At 40.9% G+C, this 19722-nt stretch overlaps 1 long non-coding RNA gene across 1 annotated transcript; it reads left to right on the top strand.

Annotated features, from left to right (window-relative positions):
• Positions 1-9729: 9729 nt before the first annotated feature.
• LOC105505781 lies at positions 9730-10639 on the top strand. Its single transcript, XR_001000802.1, has 2 exons — positions 9730-10076; positions 10132-10639. It is a non-coding gene; the product is annotated as an uncharacterized LOC105505781 (long non-coding RNA).
• Positions 10640-19722: the final 9083 nt, after the last annotated feature.

The raw sequence follows: 19722 nt of genomic DNA, 5'->3' as shown, positions 1-19722 counted from the left end.
ACAAGAAGCAGCAGGAAGTGACCTGTGACCCAGGGGCGAAAAGTCATGTGCACACCCAGTCTCTGGGGATTCACTAAACTAAGTCCTGTAAAAAATTTTGTTAGGGCTAAAAACTAAGAAAAACACTGATTATTTACATAGTACATTTTTCCCTAGTTTAAGCTGAAGGTAAAAAAAAAAGTGAAAGGGGGAGTGAGGAGTCAAAATTAAATAAGCCAGCTGGTTTAACTTCTCTTTTTACGCATTTTCCATTGCAATCCTCTCTTAGTCATAAAGCCTTTCTCAACCACCTTATGCTTTTCATTTGGCTGAAATTTTTCAGCTTTTCCTACATTAAAAAAAGGATTAAAGGTTGAGTAGATTGTGACTTTATCTTCTCTTTCTCTTGTGTCCCCCGCCCCCGAAACACACACACACACACACACACACACACACACACACACACACACTTACTCTTCAACTGTATTTATTAAAACCAGTTTCTGATAACAGCTACTCAGAAACAGAATCTCTGTTCTTTTTTGAGAAACAAAGCCCATCTTTCTCGAGGTGCAAAAAATATTCTGTGTTCCTCCCCACTTCCCCCAGCTGCCAGTGTCACACTGGTTCCCCAGCCCACTTGCAAGCAGGGCTTCCTAGGAAGCAAGAGGAACAGCTGCTGAGGCACAATAGCTCCTAACTGAGCCAATACATACACAAGGCCTAATGTTCCTGCACTTTTCCACCCCTGCTCCCTCCTAAGAATGAATGTTTTGATGCTGGGCTGCGAGGAGAAAAAGGAGGAGGCTAAGGGAGGCTCCTTTCTCACTTCGTCTTTTTCTGCCCTTAAAAATAAAAGAGAGAGGCCAGGTGCAGTGGCTCATGCCTGTAATCCCAGCACTATGGGAGGCTGAGGTGGGCAGACCGCTTGAGTCCAGCAGTTCAAGATCAGCCTGGACAACACACTGAAACTTCACCTCTACAAAAAATACAAAAATTAGCTGGGCATGGCGGTGTGTGCTTGTAGTCCCAGCTAGTTGGGAGGCCGAGGTGGGAGGATTGCTTGAGCTTGGGAGGCAGAGGTTGCAGTGAGCTGTGATTCTGCCACTGCACTCCAGCCTGGGTGACAGAGCAGGACTCTGTCTCAAAAAAAAAAAAAAAGAGGGAAGTGTTCATTGGGGAAATTTTGTTAGTAATTTCTTTCTGTCACAAGCATCCACCAAAAAATTGCATGAGATGTGTGTGTGTATGTGTGTGTGTGTGTGCTTAGCAATTCCATTTTAAGAGGAGTTGCTCACTAAGGGTGGCCTCTTTTTCTGTCTTTCAGAGGCTGGGTGATTTGTTCAGCAGAGGAGACTCTGGCTGGAGCAGTTCCAGCAGGTCACTGCACTGGGACTAGCTGGCCAGTGAGGCGGCTTTGGACCCTAGTAGCAGTTTGGCATTTCTAAGTAGGTAAAAAGAATTAACTTCATAAAAATCAAGTAGGAATCTACACGCCCTGTTCAACCCTTAGACAGGGACCACCCAGTAATGCTTTTGCTGTTTGATATTGAGGGGTTCCTTTCTACAGATGCCTCTTGCCCAGGCTGAGAATGTTTAATCTGCGTGGAGCGTAAAGGTAACCCTGGCCTGGTGGCTGCAGATTGCACTCTGGAAACTCCAGTCCCCAAATCTATTGCCTTACAAGCTTCCAACAGAGCAGCTTGATGCGGTGGATCCTTTCTTTCTGAAAATGTTAGCAAATGAGAAGTAAATCAAAGCTCTGAGCCTTGCCCGTGAGCCTGCCCCTGTCTATGGAGCTCAAAGGGGATACTTCTCTCCCCCTTCCCATCAGTGACAAAAGGCTCTCTAATCCTGATTTCCTTATAAAAAACACAAAGTGTAAAACCAGCCTAGGGACTGGAAATAACATGAATACTGGGGGAGCAGCTGGCACATTAATGCCCCTGAAAGCACTAGCTGGCACCTCACCCTGCAACCCAATCACCCTGTCTCCATGGGGGCTGGGGACAGATTTAGTTTTGTAACAACACAATGAAGTATATTTTTAACAAATAAACACAATCTTGGCAGAAGCATAGGCATCTTTAGCCAGTAAATACTTTGTGCCCTTGTGCTCAACTTTCCATATCCCCTCCATCCCCCAGCCATCCCCCCAGGAATGAAATGAATGCTGGGAAAAGAAGTAAACTATCACAAATTCATTAAATCAGAAAAGATGTCTGTGGCCTCACTTTACAACCAAATATTACCTCTCCTTCTGAGTGGCCACTGCCTAAACAACCCTCGGCAATTTTATTTGCATTTCCTGGCCTTGACTCTTGCCTAACAGCTGGCGCTGTTTGTATTTAATCACTGTTTTCCGAACTCTGTCTCTTGTCCATTTCACCTTTTCTCAAAGCAAGCCCAGCCCACACTTCTGGGAAATTATAGTGCCGAATCTTCAAGGCAGGTTAAGTCAAGAGTCGAGCTTGGAAAAGCACAAGTCTTTTTGGAATATCTTGGTATTAGTGTCCAGGATTCTTGGGGACCAATGGTGAGCAAGGTTCAGGAACACAGCCAGTTTTTCTTAGTATTTTGTCCAGGCCCATGCTGGGAATTCGCAGCTGCTGTGTGTCGGCTCAGGGGAGATTTATTGGGAAAGAGTGAGTTTTAGTTAATTCCAGCAGCTCATGAAAGCCACATATGACTGTCACCCAAGGGTCCAGATTACTCTCTCCAAGGGAGAGAGAACTGTGAGGGAGAAGTGAGAAGAGGATGCTGAACGCAGGAAAAGAGAATGACGGGAGAGAAAGAACATCCACGTGGGATTCAGGCTGCAAACAGGGAAAATCCCTGAGAATGAACTCCTTCTCTTTTTCTGAATGCTACTCCCCACTCCCTGTGGCTCCCAGCCTGTCATAATTGCGGCTTGGATTGGAGTGCTTCCCTTGGCTACTGAGTGTGATCACACTTAATTTCAAGCAGCAAAGTCCATTTCAACCCACATTTTCACACTGACAAGGTGAATCTGAATAATAGCTGTATTGAGGCTGGTTTTGGAATGACTTGCCCTGTCGATGTATTTCTCTTAAAAAAAAAATGTGTTTAATAGTTCAGAAATAACCTTTTGCTGTCCCTAGAATCACCTCAGGAATGCTGTGAAGAGCAGCTCTTTGAATTTGCTGGTCACAAAAGATGATTGTCTCCAAATGTCCCCATCCTAGGTCTCGTTCACTTTATCTCTGCTCGGGTATTTCACCCCAGCCTGTCCTAAGCCCTGTCAAAACCTCCAGCTTCTTTTCAATTCCCTGACACCTGGTTTAGAACCTAACTTGATTTTTTTTTTTTGTCTTCCTAGCTTCTGACCAAGGCTTCTCTGTGTTTCACTGGTTTTTAGATGTTTGAAACTGATTTCAGAGGTTTGGTTGTTCTTGAGTAATTTCAAAGGCATGGTTCCTGGTTGTATCATGGGATGATTTTGCTCAATGAAGCCTGACTCTCAGAGGCCAAGTATGGCAGAGCAGTTCCAGGTTTCCAGTCAGGACGGAGATAGGACAACATTCAGGGGAACAGGGGAGCCATCTGCTCTCCTGCCTCCTTAGGCTCTTCCCAGCTGACTTCTGTCATTACCTAGTTTTGTGTCCTGTACACATTCCTGATGGAGAAGGGATGGACCACTGTTGACTTCTTAGATTGCTCAAGATCCACTCTCTGTATCTGGAAACACCTTTGAGGGAAGCATATGGCTGAAGGGAGGTGGGGTATAGCTGAACCAAATGGGAATTCGGATAGGGAAGTCAAGATGGGGAATGGATGTTGGAAACCAGTAGCATCTGTAACACTGCTCTTTTTTTTGTCTTTCTTTAGAAATTTACGAAGTCTCAAGATTTTATTTTTTTAAATTGATAATTTTTTTTAACTTTATTTTTTGAGACAGGATCTTACTCTGTCACTCAGGCTGGAATGCAGTGGTGCAATCACAGCTTGCTGTAGCCTTGACCTTCTGGACTCAAATAATCCTCCTGCCTCAGCCTCCCAAGTAGCTGGGACTATAGGCACATGCCACCATACCTGGCTAATATTTTTTTGCATTTTTTGCAGAGTCAGGGTTTCACTGTGTTGCCCAGTCTGGTCTTGAGCTCCTGGGCTTAAGTGATTCTCCTGCCTCAGTATCCCAAAGTGGTGGGATTCCAGGCATGAGCCATGGTGCCCAGCCAACTCTCAGAATTTTAATTGCCCATTGCCTCTATGCAGATGAACCCCAAATCATTATTTTTGGCCAAGGCCCCTTCTGCTCTCTAGCTACACATTTACTTTCTTTTTTTTTTTTAAGGCAGAGTCTGGCTCTGCCCCCAGGCTGGAGTGCAGTGGCCGGATCTCAGCTCACTGCAAGCTCCGCCTCGCGGGTTCACGCCATTCTCCTGCCTCAGCCTCCCGAGTAGCTGGGACTACAGACGCCCACCACCTTGCCCGGCTAATTTTTTTTGTATTTTTAGTAGAGACGGGGTTTCACCGTGTTAACCAGGATGGTTTCGATCTCCTGACCTCGTGATCCGCCCGTCTCGGCCTCCCAAAGTGCTGGGATTACAGGCTTGAGCCACCGCGCCCGGCCTACACATTTACTTTCAATGTTGTTACCTCGAATCCAACTTATATGATTGATACTCATCTTCTTTCTTCTTACTCACTTCACTCAAACTTGGTCCTTCTCCTGACTTCCCTATTGTAGCACCTTTTTTTTTTTTCTTAGACAGAGTATTGCTCTGTTGCCAGGTTGGAGTGCAATGGCGTGATCTCGGCTCACTGCAACCTCTGCCTCCCGGGTTCCAGGAATTCTCCTGCCTCGGCTTCCCGAGTAGCTGGGTTATAGGCACGCGCCACCACGCCCAGCTAATTTTTGTATTTTTAGTAGAGATGGGGTTTCACCATGTTGGCCAGGGTGGTCTCAAACTCCTGACCTCGTGATCCACCCACCTCAGCCTCCCAAAGTGCTGGGATTGCAGGTATGAGTCACTGTGCCCAGCCATATTGTAGCACCATTCCTATAATTATTTAGACTTACTCTTCATAACCTCACCTTCCCCATGCGTATATTAATCTAGTCACCAAACCCTAATGACTCTTTCCTGGAGGAATTACTCTCATTCCTCTCTTTCTTTCCATTTTTGTTGTCACCACTCAGTTTAGACCCCTATCATCATATACCTAAGCCAGTTTCTTGATAGGCTCTTCTTCCTTTGGTCTCTTCCCTGGTAATTCACACTGATGTAAACAGACACCTCATAAATCTTCCCAACAGGACTGCAATCATGTCAACTCTTTGCTCAAAAATCTTTATTCCTATTGTCTCAAGATTTAGTACAAACTCCTTAGCTTCATATTCAAAGTAGCCTTCCTCAATCTGATTCCAGCCTACCTTTGGAGTCAACCTACCCTCAGCGATTTCTCTCTCTACTGCTACATATGAACCCTTCACCAACCATAAAGTTCCACTCAGTCTCTCTAAACACACCCTTTAGAGAGCCAATACAAGTTTGATTTCACAGCTTGCCACCTGCTAGCTGTGCATTTTTAGGCATAGTAACTTGCCTTTAGAAGCTTCAAATTTTGTATCTAAAATATGGCTTTTAGGTGAAATGTAAATGTGGTCACACAAGAAAGAATGCATGGAACATAGAAGTTTCTCAATAGAAGTTTATTGTTGAACTCCTAAATTGTTGAACAGTTTAGGAGTTGTTCAATAAATTATTATTTATTTGATTCAATTTCATTGTGTTTTAAGCATGAGGAAAATAAAATATCATTTCTGTACTTTAATTCTTCAATAGACTCCAGATGCTTTTCACACCAAATCCAAACTCTTAACCATGCTTTACAAGACCTGCAGAGTATGGCCTGAATTTCTCTTCAGCCTCATCCTGTGGCTCTCTGTCTTGCTCACTATGCCCCAGACCTATTGGTCATCTTTCAGTTTTTTAAAGAATCCAAGCTCATGCCTGCCTCAGAAGTTTTGCATGTGTTCCTCCCAAGAATACTTCATTTCCCAAGATCTTTATATTTCTGTTTTTTTAAAAATCCATCAGGACCATGTTCTCCTATAGCCACCCCCCACAACCCCCAACTATCAACCAATCTATCCAGATTGGCAGCCCTAGCATCTTCATTACTCTATCATGCACAGTTTATTGCTCTCAAAGAATCCATCTCCCAAATTGTCTTGTCTCTGTGCTAATGTTCATCATTTGAATGTAAGTTTTTTAGAATAAGATCCAAACTTCTTACCTTGTCTTACAAGGTCTGTCCTCCCCATCCATATCTCTGATCACCCTTCCCTTTGCTCCTCACACAGTAGCGATACTAGCTTTTTTCTGCTTCTCAAACGTGGTAGCTTCATTTCTACCCCAGGGATTCACACTTAACATTTTCTCTCTTGGGAATCTCTCTCCACTGCTGTTTTCATGGCTGTTCATTCCTTCATTTACTTCTTAGCACAAATACCTTTTCTCAGGAAGCCTTGCTTTCCCTGACCTCTCAAAAAAGAAGCCTAATTCTCTATCATACCATTCTTTTTATTTTCTTGATAAGACCTACCCTTGTCTTAAATTATCTTCTTACTCATACCTGATCTGTATCATTCACTTTGATATCTCCAGTGTCTGAAATAATGCTGGTTTAGAGTAAATGTCTAAAAATATTGGTTGAACAAATAGAACAAATAAGCAAATATTCTTAGGCTGTTTACTACTTCAGTATAAGTAATGAAAATGTTTATCTCCATACCCATCAAGCATGTTAATGAATGCATTACTTATCTATCGCTTCATAACAAATTACCCTCAAAATTTAATGGCTAAAAATAACTTTTATCTCACTGTTTCTGTAGATAAAAATCCTGAATGTGGCTTCACTGGTGGTTTTGGCTCAAGATCTTTTATGAGGTTTCACTCATAAGATGAAGTCTGGGACTGATGTCTCATCCAAAGGCTCAGCTGGGATGGGAGATCCATTTCAACCTCATTTACATGGTATTGGCAGTTCTTGGTCCCTTGCCACGTGGTCCTCCACACAATTTTGCACCCGAGCAATGGCTTTCCCCAGGATGAAATGATCCAAGAGAGCACATGTCAGAGTGCACGATGGTGGGAGACACAATTTTCTTATCACCTAATTTCAGAAGTGACATCCCATCGCTTCTGTGAAAATCTATTGATTAGAAGTATGTCGGTCAGTTCAGCCCATACTCAAGGGCAGGAGGAGATTATTAAGGACATAAATACCAGTAGGCAGAAGTCCCTGGGGGCCATCTTAGAGGGTGCCTATCACAGTCAAGGACTCTTGGTTGACAAAACTCTAACACAAATTACTTTTTTAAAGAAACAGGAAATGTGTTGGAAGAATACTGAAGCAGCTCATAAAATTGAAAAAACGTGCAGAAACAAAGCATCTCAGGGACTAAATATAGCACATCACCCCTTCCTTTTCTGACATTTTTCTTCATGTTATTATGAGAACATCACAGTCCCCTTGATTTTCTCCCACCCACTTAGATAGTCCTTCTCAGACTCCTTTGCCAATTTCCTTCTTTTTCCTGATTTTTAAATGTTGAAGTGACTCAGGGCTCAGTCTTCATACCATTTCTCTTCCCTGTCTAATTCCTCTCCCTAGGGGATGTCATATAACCTCATACTTTAAATGGCATTTATACCCTAATTCTTTTATTCGTTAAAATAATGCTACCTGATATAGCAAATTCAAAAATATATAATGACTAAGCATGATAGACTCATTTCCAGCTGATATGAAGTCCAAACTGAATGTTCTTGATTAGTGAACAACCCTCTCAATGAGGAGATGGAGGCTCCTTCTATTTTTTAGTTCTGCTGTCTTCTACTCATAGCTTTCAAGGTTGTCATATTTGACTGTAACAAGTGAGCAAAAAGTGAAAGGATCAGACACAAGAGATTTTTACAGGCCAGAGAAAGGCATCCATCATGTTTGTTCATATAATACTGGCTAGAATTTGGTCATACGACCAGATTTAAATTGCAAGGGTGGCTGGAAACTTGAATCTAAATGTGAACCTAGGAAAAGAAGCAAGTAGGCTTAGGGTTAAGTCTCTCAGCGTACTCATACATTTTTATTTTTGCCTCAACCTTTCTCTCTCTTTTTAACTCCTGACTTACATATCTATTTACCCAGTTGGCATCTGCCCAGGTGACAGCCTAAAAGCAATATGACAAGAAAGAAAAAGCAATATCTCTTTTGAAATTTCAATGTAAGGCCAGGCATGGCAGTTCATGCCTATAATCCCAGCACTTTGGGAGGCTGAGGCAGGCGGATCGCTTGAGGTCAGGAGTTCAAGACCAGCCTGGTCAACACGGTGAAACCCTGTCTCTACTAAAAATACAAAAATTAGCTGACTGTGGTGGCAGGCGCCTGTAGTCCCAGCTACTCAGGAGGCTGAGGCAAGAGAATCTCTTGAGCCTAGGAGGGTGCAGTGAGCCAAGTTTGTGCCACTGCACTCCAGCCTGGGTGATGGGAGTGAAACCCTGCTTTAAAAAAAAAAAGAAAAACGAAAAGAAAAGAAAAGAAAGAAAGAAGAAATTTTAATGTAAAATATCCCAGGGAAGACTATTACTGGCCCTCCTTGGGTCATCTGACTGTCTCTTGGATCCATCACCGTTGGCAGGAAAATGGGATATTCTGATTTTTGGTCTTGCCCACTCTGTGACCAAGAAGACTGAAATTTACTAAATGAATTGGAGGTAGCCATTGGAAGCATTCCTCTGAGCAGAGCAGACATCACAATTCATACTTTCCTCACAAAATGGCGATGCTGATGTAAAGCACAGAAGTTGAGGTAAATATTGCTAAGGTATAGACTTCAGCTTAGCAAGTTCACTGGGCTAGTGTGACACCACATAGAAGACATTGTAGTACTGATTTTTTTACATTCATTCATTCATCCATTCATTCAGCCTTTATTAAGAACCTGATATATAACAAGGCCCTGTGCAAGATGCATTAGTATGTTATATGCTAGGAACATGGTAGGCACACAGAAATGACAACTGAATCACTGTCATATTCTTACAACTCAGAGATGCTTTTATTCTGGGCCAGAAACTGCCCTGTGTGGCTTCATCTTAGTATTATGACTCAGTCTAATTAGTGCCACTACCTGATTCCTTGAGGGGTTTCTGCTGATGATTCTTAGAAACCACTAATGGGAAGAGAAACAAAACTAAGATTTCTGTGAGTGTGGAAGTTAGAAGAAAATCATGTAGTTTCTGACTCTTTTTCAATGATGATTGCTGAGGAGAATCTGATTTCAAGCCCATTTCCTCCAAAAGGGTGATGAGCAAGTTGCATTCATTTATAATTGCTTGAAACACTATCTCTTGCATCTCAACCTGGTCGGCATTCCCCTCCAACCCCAAAAGCAGGAGAGCTAGAAGGTGGATAGAGTATGGGTGTAATCTAGAGTTTGATTGCAAATTTATCCTCTTATCCTCCTAAAAATGTCAGGTTTAGACACTGAACTGATCAAGTAGAGCGCTCACATTCTTTGTCGTGATGACAACTTAAAGGAATTATTCTCAAAGTGAGGTTCCCCAAACCAATAGTATCAGTACCACCTGTAGACTTGTGAGAAATAAAAATTCTTGGGCCTCACCCCACCTTGAGAAATCAGAAATGCTGGAGTTAAGACCCAGAAGCCTGTGTTTTAACATGTCCCCCAGAGACTGTGACACCAGATCACACTTAGAACCACTGATTTTCAGTGTTCTGTTCCACCAAAGTGATTTTTCTGATGATGAATAAAATAAAAACTTTACCTTTTCTTGGCTCTACATTTCCGATGATGTTTTATCTAAGAGTTAGAATGGCCTTAGCCTGGTTGCTATGCTACTTTTAATAATGACCCCTTCCTATATAAGGAATGGAGAAAAGAAAATCTGGTCATTGGCTATGGTTTATATTTTTCCTGGCTTATTCAGCCCAATAAGAATATAGGCATGGCCTTCAAACAAACTCATTCCAGTCCCGGTTCTTCTGAGTGGGACATAAGTAGAGAAGAAAAGTTGTGTTTTTTCCTCTGTTTCCTTTCAAAAGCAGACACTTATGCTCCAGGAAATAGCTATCCAAAATGACTTTAACTTTCATAAGGCAAAGTTAGATTGAAATCCAATCACATTGAAATGTGGAATTTGACTATAGCTAATGTTTTCTTTTGAGAAAGGGTCTTGCTCTGTTACCCAGGCTGGAGTGCAGTGGTGTGATCTTGGCTTACTGTAGCCTTGACTTCCCAGGGTCAAACCATCCTCCCATCTCAGCTTCCTGAGTAGCTAGAACTCTAGGAATGTGCCAACACACCCTGCTAATTTTTGTATTTTTTTGTAGAGAAGGGGTCTCCTCATGTTACCCAGGCTGGTATTGAACTCCTAAGCTCGAGCCATCCATCCACCTTGGCCTCCCAAATTTCTGGGATTACAGGTGTGAGCCACCACGCCCCGCCCATAGCTAATGTTGTAGTCGCTAGTTCTCTATATTAATTAAAACAACAATAACAGTAACCTCTACCCTTTTGAATAAAAGATAATGAGACTATTATAATTTCAGGCCCTCAGATGATGACTTAGATTTTCAAAATGACATTTGGCTATGCATGTAGGGAGAAAGAAAAGAAAGAAAGCAAAATGGATATCATCTCAGATAATGGAATCTGCTAAAATCATGGAAGATGTTGAGTATCGTGTTGTTCCCAGGAACGTTGCTCTAGAACCTGATCAAGAATCTCAACGAAGAATTTGCCTCTCGCTAGTATTTGAATGCCTTTCTGTTTCCACAAAGCTGTCACTGCCAGCAGAGACTCTGAGTGATGTCTCTAGCATTTGTTCTATTTATGGTTATGTTATGACTGAGAATAGAAAGCTGGTGTGTTCTAGTGTACATTAAGATTTAAAAGACAGGAACGAAATGTGAGCAACTCCTTATGAGTTTTGGACTGTTTAGGGAATTTGTTCAAGAGGATTTTGCATACACACATCCCTGCAGTATTTAACCCAAATATCATAATTCAAAGACAGAGCGGAAGGGAATCTTGGTCATCATCTAGTCCAGCCCCTTCGTTTCATAGGAAATAGAGCTAAGAGCTTGCACAACTTGCAGAGTTGCTTAGAGGATTCCCCTAATTTCCATACCTATTACATATTTTAAATTGAATGACAATATCTTGAAACTTTTTGTCAAAAAAGTAAATATTTCTCCAAATAACCTGTTTCCAAACCTTAGCTCATTTTGACATATTATTGGTGTTCCTTACCCAAACATTTACTCTCTACTACAGGATAATAACCAATAACTATTTCTGCAAAGCAGAATTGTTTTGTTTTTGTATTAGTCTCTTTCTTAAAGGCAAAGTTTTGGTGGACCAAGTAGTGGTCATAAGACATGAAAAGCACAGCACTGGAATGACTTGGAGGAAGTTAGAGAACTGCTGGCTGCTTGTAATTGTACTAAAGAACTTTGAAAACAATGTCAGGGACAAAGCTATAAATTCTCTATTTAAGTGATGGTAATAAACCATAGCATTTCAATGACTACCCTCAAGGAATCTCATCTCTAGCAGCCAAATATCAGCGGAAGAGACGAATCCAGGGGGTTGCTGGATTACAATGTAAGTAGAATTCTCAGCTTCATCAAATCTCCCAAGTGAAAATAATCAATTATCATTATTGAGCTATTTTACAATTTTTTATTCTGAGTCTAAAGTATAATGTGTATTTTATACCTTCATCACATCTCAATTTAGACAAGCCAGGTTCAAGTGCTTAGGGGCCACATGTGCCTAGTTACTGGCTGCTGAGTTGGACAGCAGAGGTGTGGGCCATGAAGCCAAGCAAGCCAATTACTTACTACCTCACAGGTTTAAGGAGAGCTGGAAGCCCTCCTTGGGTAAGTGGCTTAGCAGATAACTCACTCCCAGTGCATCTACTCCTCCTTTTCCACCAGCTCTACCTTAACCCACTTCTAAAAATGTATTGCATGGTCTCCATGACAAGTTGACCAGTGGGGAGGAAGAAAGTTCTGTCTGGTTTCCAGTTGACTCAATACATAGTGTGGGCTGCTGGGAGCTGCAGGTCTAGAGCTTCAAGAAAATGGAAAAGAAAGAAACTCATTGAGCAGAATCACAAGTGACACATCTGATTTCCTACTTTCCCTGAAAGGAGACATGTTGCTTTAGGACTGACAACTGGCAAAACTCAATATGCTGGTGTGTGTTGCCTGTTCTGTAAGTGAGAGGTGCCCTCAGGCTAGAGTCAGCCACTCTATAGAAGAGATAAAAAGAAATGCCATGATATTCATGTAGACCTACTCTGCCTAAAGCCTGCAATTTATGTCTACATTCAATAATTTTGAGTTTTGTTGGTTTGGAAGTCAACTGCGTTTTTACCTCAGTCCAAAGCAGGCTAGCTGATAACATCCTTAGCAGGAGATAGCCACACTAAGGTGGTGGGTCACTGGCAAGGTGGGATATAGGTTGTTGTCTTATCACTAGAGACCACTGTTTGTACTCAAGGTAACCGCCCTTCTTTTGAAGGCATGCAGAGAAATAAGTCTTCAGGTTTAAAACAAAATAAGATATTTTACTGCAGTCACCTGCACACTTACTAACAGCACATGGATTGAAATCTACTAAATTTTTGAGAGAACTTTGTAGCTGATGAAACCACAAGCCTGTCCTGAAATAGCTTGTGACTATAAAAATCCTTACGTTTCCAGGCCCCTAAACATGTACCACCTGGAAGGGGACTGCTAAAGGCAGGTAACCCCGAGGAAAGAAATACTCTCCAATGTGATGTCAGATGTGGTTGTTAAAGACAATGGAGGAAGAAGAACCACCTGGGGCAACCAGCGTAAGAGGCCGTGGGAGACAATGGCCATGGGGAATTGTCCCAGGGACAAGAGCCGTGGGCTGCCAGTTGGATCAGCAAGAAACCTTCCCATTGCCACAATCCTTTCATGGGTGTGCTGTTTCCAACCTGAAGAACTGGATCTTTGCTGGGGAACTGGGTCATTGCTGCGGAATTGGATCATTGCTGGGAAACTGTAACAGCTATAGATTTTCTCCCTCCTCCCAACCCCAACACTGGGATTTTTTTAAACATAGTTTTCGTACTCCCTTCACTATCATTTTATATTTCATCTAGTGGAGGTAATAACGCGTCTTTTGGTCTTATAGAAACCACAGCTGAACCCTATTGAAAGGAATGCACACCGAGGGATTTTGTGCTTTGAGCTATATACAGTAAATGAATAAAACTTCTCCCATGCATAGATATTATATATATATATACACACACTTTGCACATAGACAGAGTATGGAGGCTATATATATATATATATATATATATCTGAAAAGATACAGTTTGCTACTCACTACTTACTTCCCAGTAATCATTCTCTCCTTCTTCCCTAGTAACAGAACCCTGGGCAATTGCCAAGCTGAAAAACTACATTTCTGAGATTTCTGTGCAGGTAGATGGGGCTGTATGTCTATATCTGGCTAGTGGGATGAAAGCAGAAGTGATATAAATAGAAAAAAACGTACAAGCTCTTCTTCTACTTGTTTTTCTTTCTGCTCTTTGGAAAGCTGATGTAAAAACAATCAATTGTGGACCGTGAGGTGGGTTTGTAGACAGAAGTCACTTGTGATGTAAGAGAAACATAGATGAAGCCTGGTCCCAGATGACTTTGTGGACCCTATTCCAACCTGGGACTGCTACTCTGCACTTTTTTTTTAAAAAATGTAACAGGATAAATCCTCGTGTGTTGAAGCCATTGAGCTGGATCTCTGTTACCAATGGCAGAAAGCTATTTGGATATAGTAGTTCAGATATGACAGAGTGTTTTTTTCAATCCTATTGATTGAAAATAACAGAATCCCAAATTAGCATGCTTAAGGGGGAAAAATACTTTATTTGAAGGCAACAGGATATCTAGTGCAGTGCAGTGTGCTAAATATCAGAAGCGACTAAAAGAAGGAACTGGAAATCCAAGATAAACTATGGCTTTATTAAATTATTTCTGTGCTTATGTCTGGTGCCTTTATGTCTCTGTTTCTATGTCTGTGTTCTCTCCTTCTCTCTCTCACTGCATTGTCTCTTTATCTCAGCCTTTCTACCCCTGTGCTCTGCTCTATCTCTATAGACCACCTTCTCATGTTTTCTGCTCCCATTTGTAATATCTCCACTAGAGTCCTGGAGCAGCAGCAGCAGCACAGACTTAAATACCACCAACCAATTTCATAGAATCCTGATATCTCAATTTTACCTTCCCAAGAAACTAAGAAGAAGTAATTTGTAAGGTAAAAGGATGTGGACTGAGCTGTAAAACATAGTTTCTAGGGCACATTCCTACTGGTTGGTTGGTTGGAATATCAGAAGGAGGAGAAGAGGGAAATTCTCAAAAAAGTGCTGGACATGGCAAATACTCTTGTGTGTGTTTGTTATGTGTCGTCAAAGGGAGTCCAAACTAAAGAATGTAAATGTGTCCATGTAAATCCCTCATTACTACACTCATAATTTACCAATACAGACATATATTATTTCCATGTATTCTGGAAGTTTTGGAGTGATTTCACAATTAATCTCATTTGGAATACCTCCTACCACAATGCTTGTAAGAGGTAGAAATTATTATTCCCATTTTACAGTAAAAGAAAGTTAATCAATTAAAAAGAAGCCACAGCTAGTAAAGTTGCAGATTCAAGACTCCGGTTCAGGTTGGTCTTGAAAATCCAAACCCACATTTGTTCCACAATGCTTCATTAATTGCCTACATAAAAACTCTATCATTAATTCTCAAATACTGGCCTGAAAAGCTGCTTTATTTCAAAACAGCTTTTACTGGCTCTGACAATGCTAATGGTTAGTGGTAGTTTGATGTTATTTTGTTTTATATCTTGTCTTCTTGTCTAATGGAACATTTAGGAAGCCTAAGTCTAGAAACCACTAAATTACATAAACCCAGCTTGCATTGAGTTTAGCATTAAAGCCCTAAAAAGCACACTCAAAAACTGAACAGATGAAAACGCTAGGGCTTATGACAAAACATATAAAGAAGAATATATTCAGGCCCTTTCTCTTCACCTGGATGACACAAAATGGTTGAGTCAGTTTAGGTCATTCTCAGATGACTGAGGGCAGATGGAGCTCACAAGAGCTCAAGGGTACAAACTTGCTGAATTCATTCATGCAACACACTTAAAAAAAATGCATTGGTGCTTACATCCATAACTTAATCTAGTCTTTTAAAAAGCTATATGATAACATTCAAAGATTCAGATTTTTCTTTTTTTTTTTTTTTTTGAGACAGAGTCTTGCTCTGTCTCCCAGGCTGGAGTGCGGTGGCACGATCTCAGCTCACTGCAACCTCTGCCTCCCAGGTTCAGGTGATTCTTCTGCCTCAGCCTCCTGAGTAGCTGGAACTATAGGCACATGCCACTGTGCCTGGCTAATTTTTGTATTTTTAGTAGAGACGGGGTTTCACCACATTGGCCAGGCTGGTCTCGAACTCCTGACCTTGTGATCCGCCTACTTTGGCCTCCCAAAGTGCTGGGATTACAGGCGTGAGCCTCTATGCCTGGCCAAAGATTCAGATTTTTATATAATTTGTCCAAGACTGTATGTGTTAGAAACTTCTGATTAACAAGCAGCAGAAAAAACAACTGGCACAGGCTAAAACACTTGCAGGGAATTTGTTGGCTTACAGAACTGAAAAAACCAAGTAGACTGGGATTCAGCTGATCCACTAAAGTGGCTCATCAATGTCACCACAAACTCAATTTCTTTCCATAGATCTGCCCTGCCTTTCAAGGTAGCATCCTCTTTCTAAGGCTAGCTCACCTCACATTAGCAGTATGACAGCCAACAGTTCCTAATATAATGATCTTTATCTTTCACCATCAGTGATTGCTCCTTGCCTTGTAGTTCTGTTGGAAGAGAAATGATTTTCTATTCCAGAGACCCTCACAAAATACCACCTGAGCCTCATTTGTCCAAAGTAGTCATGTATTTACCTTTAAATCAAAGGCCAGAAAATTGGGCAGTGATGATTGGTTTAAAGCAAACAAGACCCACGGTTGTAGCTGAGAATGGGGTGAATTCCACTCGAACTGCATGGCTAAGCAAGGGGAAAATCAGTCTACTAATCCCATGAAGAAGAGGCAGATGAGCCAGGACTTGGATCGAGATCTCTCTGACTCCTAAGCCCATGATTTTGCAAGTAAACAATCCAGTTTCTGATCCCTAGAAGCTCTGAGTCTTAAGGGAGACAGGGAAACCTATCATAGTAATACGACAATTGCTCTGAGCAAGGTCTAAGGTAGTGTTGTGGAGCACAGCATACCTTTAAATGTCTAATCAGAGCCTTTAAGAGTCCAGCCAAACCCTAGTTCCATCACTGGCTGTGTGATCTTGTGTGAGCTACTTAGCCTTTTCTATGACGCGGTGTCTTATCTGAAAAATGGAGCCAATAATGGTATCCACTTTACAGGGATTAAATGAGGACAATATCTGTAAAGTTTTAGAATTAAAAATGCACAGTATATATTACAATAGGTTATTGTTAAATAAAAGAAACAGGAAGTAACCTCTATTTAGGTACAGTGATGATGAGGATGATGATGATAATGATGATAAAATCATCTATCCCCACTCTGTACCAGGGACTCTTTGAATCTCTGGGGATACAAATATCCATAAATCACAGTTTCTGTCCTCAAAGAACTTGTAGTTTATTGGCAGAAGGAGGCAATGTGTAATACGATGAACCCACATTTGAGGTCATCCAGGGCCTTCCAGTTGATGGGAGCCCAGGGAAGGAAACCATGAGCAGTGAAAATTCAGTGTCTACATGTCTAATTATCCTCTCATTAGCTATTTTGAAATGGCAAATAGAGAAGAATATTTTGGGGGACCAGGGAATTGAGGGATTAATGGAATTGTCAGTTTTAGATGTATTTCCTTATTCTCCATTGTCGAGTTTGAGTCCCTCTTTTGATCATACAAGATGTTATGTATAAATGTGAAGCATCTCAACTGCCATGTAAAGGTGACACGATGGCTTGTCTTCCTCCTTCTGGTGTGTGCAAAAAGCCACACTAGGAAATGAAATTTTCCCCTAGAAAACAGAAAGACCTCATGTTTTCATGACTTGGAGACTGAGGTAACCTTTGCTTTCTGAGAGACTTCTAGCAGAGTTAAGGAAGAAGACTTATTGAAGGAAACATCTCCTATATTCCTTCTTCTTGTCTCCAAAGCTGAGTCTTGTTTGCTAGCAATGAAAGAACAGCATGCTATTTATTCATCGCTCCAAAATACTGTAAAATCTAGAACTTCAATGATGTAGATGAGTAACAAACCTTGTAGAAAGCATTGTGTTTATAATAGTTATTCATGTACTAGTGAGATTATACTTATTCGTTTTTCTTTTCAGTGAAGCGATGCACATGAAATCGTCCAGGGGAAGATGGGTAGTAGTAGTAGAATGAGCTTTAGAGTTAAAGAGCTATCAACAAATTTAGTGAAAAACCTAGTGAAGCTTCTAAATCTCCAGTAGTATCTGACCAATTGTTTGTCATATCTATAAATACTCTCTCACCTCTACAGAAAGATATATAATAAATATTCCTCAATGGTGTGATGTTTGGCTCCACTGCATCTTGCAGATGGAATCTGGGTATAGTCTGTGGTTAGTCCAGGTAGCAGGATTTGAGTAAGTCTGCTTCAGTGTTGCAATTAGAATTCAATAGAATTCTGTACTTGGGACCTCATCTCACTAATATATTTAGAGAACTGCGTGAATATTCTTTCCCCCACAATGTTCATGAAATATTGAAGTAATTAGGCAGAAAATCACTTTTTTTAAGAAAATATATATTTTTTGGCCAGGTGTGGTGGCTCACGCCTGTAATCCCAGCACCGTGGGATGCTGAGGCGGGCAGATCACTTGACGTCAGGAGTTTGAGACCAGCCTGGCCAATGTGGTGAAATCCCATCTCTGCTAAAAATACAAAAATTATCTGGGTGTGGTGGTGGGTGCTTGTAATCCCAGCTACTCAGGAGGCTGAAGTGGGAGAATTGCTTGAACCTGGGAGGCTGAGGTTGCAGTGAGCCAAGATGGCGTCACTGCACTCCAGCCTTGGTGATAGAGTGAGACTCTGTCTTAGTAATAAAAACATATCTATAAATACTTTTGGTCACTCTTTAATCTCAAAAACAAAAGGATAGTGGAGGCATACCATCTTAACTGATAGTTTTCTCTTCCTCTTATTGAAAGAATCCACTAATAATCTCAGTTAAGCAGGCTATCGTCACAAAAATGGAGTATGAAAACATTCACACAGATGGTTTGCTTTGAATTTTCTTAATTTTAAGTATTAGATTTGAAATATACTGAACAAAAGGAAAACAAAATCAACTGCATTGTAATAATAGAGTTTCTCTTCTGTTTTTTTACATAGCTATCCATTTAAGAAAGATGTTTATCCAAGAAATTCCTGTGCTGAGTATAGGGCTTAATCTTACACACAGACTTTCCCACATTTGATACTGAATAGGCTGCTGAATGATAAGGTGATAAGATGAACAAAGCAACACCAGCAGGTTGTTTTTTTTTTCTCTCTCTCTCCTTTTTAAAAGAACAATAGGTTTTTTGTGTGGGTCTCCAAATGACAAAACAGCTTACTAAAAAATGCAGGTTTGAAGCTAGTTGAGGTTTCATTGCAGTTTAAAAGTCCTTTCCAAGCTTAGATTAATGCATTGATAACTGAAAACTATCTGGACACGTTATATGTTCTTGATATTAATCTGAGGCTTTCATGAGTATCTACACCTTCAGACCTCCACATTACCTAAGCTCCCTAAATCCTTTCTGGAAGAAGGCAGGGATTAAATACACCCATTGGTTAAATTAAATTAAATTTAATTAATGCAGTTGTTTCACATTTGTTGAGATGGCTTTCAATCTAGAGTATGTTCCTCTTATCTACTCAGCCTCATTAAAGATGCAACTGCCAAACACAGCTTTATAAGAGCTGTGTTATAATCTGAATTCAATGATTTCTTAGGGCAGTGTGAAATAACTTCAAGGATAATTTTACAACCCAATGAGCCAAAGGCATTAATTTCATTTTGCTGCTGTTTTTTTTTTTTTTTTTTTTTTTCTATTTAAAAAGATGGAATTTGCTTTTTCTGGAGGGATGTTTACCATAAGATGGTTTGCTTACAGTTACTTTCATGTGAACATAAACATCTCCCAGCCACAGAATTTCACAGAGAAAGCTAACAAAGGAAAGCTCTGCTGTTAAGGCTGATGTTTGTCATCACATAAACTACCGGAGACATCAGCCAATACCAATGGCAATGGGTTTTCTGTGACTTAATACCATTTTATTGACCACTGAGGGTAGAGTTTAGGCACTTCCAGTACATGAGTGAACTGGGGATATAAGTCCTGAACACTTAATTGAGTGTCTTTCCACGGAGTTTGTTTGAAATGAGTCTCCAAGGCTCGAAACTTCTGGGCATAGCTCTCGTGTGCTTATGAGACCTGGTGTGCTTTACAAAAAGATATAGCCAACCTCTGGCTTGTCTTTTTTCCTATCCTGCTTCTTTTTATATCTTCTTTATTCTGCTTTAGTTTTTTTTTTTTCTCCCTTGCATTAAGGTTTATGAGAACCATTATCATGGAATA

This window comes from Colobus angolensis, unplaced genomic scaffold (genome assembly GCF_000951035.1).
Source record: "Colobus angolensis palliatus isolate OR3802 unplaced genomic scaffold, Cang.pa_1.0 Scaffold10, whole genome shotgun sequence".
In the NCBI taxonomy this organism is placed as follows: domain Eukaryota; kingdom Metazoa; phylum Chordata; class Mammalia; order Primates; family Cercopithecidae; genus Colobus; species Colobus angolensis.
This window is presented reverse-complemented; position numbering and strand designations above follow the sequence as displayed.